The 5,567-nt window shown below is 43.6% G+C and overlaps 1 long non-coding RNA gene across 1 annotated transcript; it reads left to right on the forward strand.

Moving 5' to 3' along the window:
• Positions 1 to 3,758: 3,758 nt before the first annotated feature.
• Positions 3,759 to 5,246, forward strand: LOC139434141 (uncharacterized). The gene is made up of 2 exons (XR_011643574.1): positions 3,759 to 4,061; positions 4,370 to 5,246. It is a non-coding gene; the product is annotated as an uncharacterized lncRNA (long non-coding RNA).
• The last annotated feature ends 321 nt before the right edge of the window (positions 5,247 to 5,567 follow it).

Below are 5,567 nucleotides of genomic sequence, written 5' to 3' on the forward strand. Positions count from 1 at the left end.
CTGTTGAATGCGCAAGCCCTCTGTCCACCAGTAACTGTAAGAAAGATCAAATAGAGCCTAACTCACAAGATAGGGGCTCTATTCTCCGCTCCTCACACCATCGCTGGAATCCTAGCCACTTTGGCCTGTAACAGGCTGTGGTGGATCCAGCTCTAGCTGCCTGGATAGACTGAATAACACTGTCAGACAATCCACCCTGTCTCAGCCTGTCCCTCTCAGGAGCCAAGCCTGGAGAGGACGGCCGAGAGTGGGTAACGCCCCGATTGCACCTGCCTCTTGAGACATCGCGGTCCGGAGCCACTAGGATGACTGACAGACGTTGTCGCCTCACTCTCCTCAGGAGGGGGAGAATGAGACGCAGCGGTGGAAAGGCGTAGAGCAGCTTCCTTGGCCATGGCTCGTGTGCAAACGCGTCCACCCCTAAGGGTGGGTCGTCGCTCCGAGCCACGGAGAACCACAGGGCACAGTGGCTGTTTCGCCGGCTGGCGAACAGATCCACTTCCGCTCTCCCGAACTGGGCCCAGATCTGCTTCACCACCTTCGGGTGAAGCACCCACTCGCCTGGCAGGGGGCCGCCCCTCGACATAAGGTCGGCTCCCCGTTCTCCAGTCCCGGGATATGGAGGGCTCTCAGAGATAACACCACCTCTGAAGCCCATAACCACAGTTCCTCTGCTGTGGTCAACATGGCGGCGGATCGAACTCCGCCCTGCTTGTTGATATAAGCCACTGTGGTGCTGTTGTCGCTCCTGACCATTACATGCCTCCCTTGAATTAGGGGCCTGAAATGCTGGAGGACTAACACTCCCGCCCGTAGCTCTAGGAGGTTGCTGTGTCGAGACTCTGTTAGAGCCCAGCGCCCACCTATAGCCCTCTTCAGGCAGGTCCCTCCCGATCCTGTTCCGGATGCATCCGTGAACACTGTGATGTAGGAGATCACCCGTCCCAGTGGAGACCCCCTCCGGAGGTGATCCGGGGACCCCCAAAACCGGAGGTTGCCCCTCACTGAGGGGGGTATGGTCACCAGCCGCCGCTTGTGCCTCTTGGGATCCAAGCGCAGGCTGGAGAACCACCTCTGCAGGCGGCGCATATGTAGTAACCCTAACGGGACCATCATGTGAGCAGCCGCCATGAGACCCAGCGTCTGCATGACAGTAAAAGCTGTCACTGTTGCCCCCTGTCGCAGTCTGCGTACCCCCTGAAGAAGGGACGCACGTCTGCTCTCTGACAGGGTGGCGCGCAACGTGCCTGCATCGAGCACCACACCCAAATACAGCACCCGTTGGTGAGGTATGGGGGTGCTCTTTTTCCAATTGATCGCAAAGCCTAATCTGGTTAGGTGTGTGATCAATTGTGCTGTGCAAAACATTGCCTGTTCCCGTGACCCAGCCATGACTATGAGGTCCAACAAGTCCTCCAACTCATACGACCAAATATATCGTTTGTTCAAGCGCTTAATACGACCTATAATTACGTTTTAAAATTGTCGGCCTCTAGTGCTCCCGTTCAATGCAAACGTTACAGAGGGTTGTTTATTCACAAATAACCCTCTCTGTAAAATCCTAAATTGTAGGATAGTTTGGCCATTAAAACGCTTTATGATTAGATTTCTAGCGAGAAGTATATATTGTACTTTTAGAATCCACGTCCAGTCGATATGTAGGATCTATAGTTTGATAGATATTGCGAAGATGATTTGAGGTTTCGTCAGGAGAACGTGTATATGCGGCAAGCTTCCATGTAAAGTTACGGGTTGAAAACAGTATTTCCGGTCTCGACGTTTTCATAATAAAACCAATGATCAAATGATTTAACAGTGATATCTGCAGTAGCCTACTCATCCACTAAAAAACATCAGTTTATCCTAGTTAATTATACGACATTAATTGGTTTAAATTGTGTACAATGCTTTTGTGTTTTTCCCATAGGTTTTTCTCTTTCGATTCTGAGAGACACATTTCTTTTTTCAGAGGTTTTGATAGGCTAAAATCACGCCGCAATGCACGTCGGGATATAGTGTTTATGTGATATGAAATCGAAAAACATTCAAAAAAAAATAAATAATACTTTATTCCGAGTGTTCTTGCTTTTCTCTTTGAAAGTCATCACATAATGGCATTGCAATACACGGTTCGGCTGCATTAAATATTACATACCTGCCCTATATATGTATTTATAGAGCCCTGATCAGAAGACCTTTTGACAAACTGGAAGAGATGCCGCCAAAACTGAATACGTGACGTGGACCATAAATATATCAACAATTAAACAACATCTTCCATTTCTTTTCACACAATACGTCTCCTTGCAGTATCAACACTAATTCGGCTGACTTTTATATTTGATCCAATTATTAGATGGTCTGTATTTACACCATAACGGTGCATAGCTGATAGAAAGGGACTTTTTTGTAGTTTTTAAAGATATTACTGATTTTCTGAACTACCTTTCCAACTCCTCGTGCAGTTGACTGTTACAGGTCTATACAAGTTCATGGTACAATGCATAAGCTTCACGTCGAGAGACTGAAACTGTATTTTCCTTTAACGTTCTGTTTTAATTTCACAATAAAGTGAATAGTCATATTATGTACGATATTATTATGTTTTATTAACTAGACCACTGGTCTAAACCGCACCTCCTAGTGGTTAAAGCACGTTATTGAATTTAGTTGTTGAATAAGTTATATTTGATGAAAACATTTAAATATTAAGAGTAGCCTACATACAAAATAGCGGTCAATGATAGAAATATAGAATGGAAAATATCAAGAAGATACTGTAGTGATCTCTACAATAAAACAGTTTAGTGCAGGACGTCCAAAGATATTAACAGGAGGATGTGCAAAACAGACAAACTGATAAGGCTGAATTTTACTCAGGTGTAACTAAAGTCTGATTTAAGGGTTGTTTATATTTCACATCATTAATCAGAATCTGCAAAGTAACAAAAATAAATGTAGTAGAGTAAAAATACCAGGTTAACCTCTGAATTGTAGTGGAGTAGAACAAAGTAGTATATGCTGCTGTAACAAAAACATTTCCCAACTTGGGATCAATAAAGTATCTTAACTTAAGATGATCGATGGCTACTGCCATATTTGCTAAATGTGCATCTGAACCTTGACAAGTGCATGTTTCAGGCTTATCAATTAACAACAGGAGGGGTCACAGACATAAGACCAGCTGTTAAATAAAGCTCTTCTGACCTTAGCTGTCATGTGGTATTAATGCTGCCCATTATGGACACAATCAATTTTCACCCATGTATTAATTATATGTTTTAAATTTGATAACACCAATGTGTTTCGTATCCCCTAAACCTCCAGGGATGTATACAGTTTAATACTGGCAACTTCTAAGTGTGGGAAATACGAAAACGTCTTTTCAAACTACATTTCCCAGTAGAGACGTGCCATAGAACATGTGGCGAAACCATAGACTGTATATATAAATGGACGTAGGGTCCGTGACGTCACCCATAGGATTCTGCAGAGTTGCCGTGAAGCCCTTAGTAGGCGGAGTCGGCCACTAACGGCTCGACAGTGACGTCAGAGTCTAACTCCCGCCTTCTCCCGCCTGCTCCAAATAAGGGCAAAGAGGCGGTGCAGAGGCGGAGCCGAGGTGGGACAGGGCGGGACCTGCTGCCACCGAGCGTGACGTTCCAGACCTAGCTCAGGCTAAGAAGCTAAGCTAACATGTTCTATTAAGTATTAAGCTAACAACCTATGCTAACAACCCAGCTTGTGGTCACTGCTCCTCGTTCCCGGCATATTCTGAAGGTAAGATACCCTGTAACTTTACAAAACTTGTCCTTTTGATTTAAAGGTTCTTGAACCTACACTATACAATTGTTTTTTAAGTGCTTCACCGTTTTTCTAATATAAATGTCATTTGTAACTAAACTTTGTAAACTAGCAGAGATATGGCCAGTGTTGCGTGAATTAAATGTGATTAATTAAATATGACTGTAGAAAAAGAAAGGTGCTTTTATATTGATTAAAACATTTTTATTTATTTCAGAATTAAGAAAAAAGAAGATCCACGCCAAACTGCACAACCTGTAAATTGATGGTCCTGGCTTACTTTACAGGACTTCAGATGGTTGACATTACACACAAACATACTATACATATACATGTATGCACAATTGTAGATAAACAGCACACAGTATATAAATATATATATATATAAACTGTGTGCTGTTAATCTGTTTTTTGTGGTTTTGCTCTCTTGTTACTTTTAACCATACAGGTGTGATTTCATAGTTATTTTGTATGTTATTGTCAAAGGAACAAAATGAGCAACCCTTTATTTGATGTTCCTCATGATCTGAAGCATTTGTTACTCTCATTTATTTTCCTCCCATAGTGACTGTATGGATAATCGGGAGCTATGTCCGGCGTGGAGCCCAGAGAGCTACAGAGACCATCAGCAGCAACCTTGGCCTCGACCTGAGGGTGTGCTGGTTCGGTTGGGGTGGACTGCGCTGGAGAGGTGTCCTCCCTTTCTTTTCCTACTCCCCGCGAGGAAGAGCAGTCCCGGATGTCCTCCTCATCCACTGTGGCGGCAATGACTTGGGGGATGTGCCCAGTGTTCAGTTGCTGAACCAGATGAAGGAGGACCTGGACCAGCTTCACCATCGGCACCCTGGCTTGAAGATCATGCTCTCCCAGAGGCGCCGGTGGAGGGCTGGTGCAAATCCTGTCAAAATTGACAAGGCCCGGAAGTTTGTTAACAGTGTTATGGCTACTTTTGTTCATAGCCTAAATGGTGCCATTGTTGACCACTCCAACATTAGACATGACAGTCCTGGGCTGTTTTTGCGAGATGGAGTTAATTTCACCCCTTGGAGAAATGATATTTTTTTTAAGTCACCAGCCAATTGCCTGAAAGACCACCTCCAAAGACTGTGAACTGCTAAAATGTCAGTATCACTGTCTTTGGATTTGGCCTTTAGAGTATGTATTCTAAGGCCCTTGCTAAGCCCAGACTGTCATGGCTAATGTTGAGTTAGATATTACATCTGTAGCCATAACACTGTTGACATGGCTGCTCTTCCTCTTCCCCACATCCCACCCCCCCCTCTTACCCCCATTGGACTCTGCAGCTCTCCAGGCCCATGCTGGGCATGGCTGTCTGTCAAACCTTTTATTTTGTATTTGTTATGATGTTTTTTGTTATTTGATTTGTTAAAATAATTATGTATTTATGTAAATATTGAAAATAAATTACATTCATATTTTCACTTCTTTTGTCTACTGCTTACTGAAAATGTTAGCTATCACATCCAAATGGGACTATCAAATGAAAGGATAAGCTTACCATACAATACAGAAAACATTACAAATTAAGGCTCAAATCTTTTCCCAAGCCGGAGCAGTCTGAAAAGAGTCCCAAGTTTAAAAACACAAATCTTGACAATGAATACTACGCTGTCATTTATCATGACAATGCAAACAACAGGAAGGTCTCCCCTAGTCCCATGTATTTTGGCATCAATGTCATAAGCATACCATAGAATGTAATTATGAAGTGAAATACCCACAATCCCTACAGGGTCGTAACG

The sequence above is a fragment of the Pseudochaenichthys georgianus genome, chromosome 7 (genome assembly GCF_902827115.2).
Source record: "Pseudochaenichthys georgianus chromosome 7, fPseGeo1.2, whole genome shotgun sequence".
Classification (NCBI taxonomy): Eukaryota; Metazoa; Chordata; class Actinopteri; order Perciformes; family Channichthyidae; genus Pseudochaenichthys; species Pseudochaenichthys georgianus.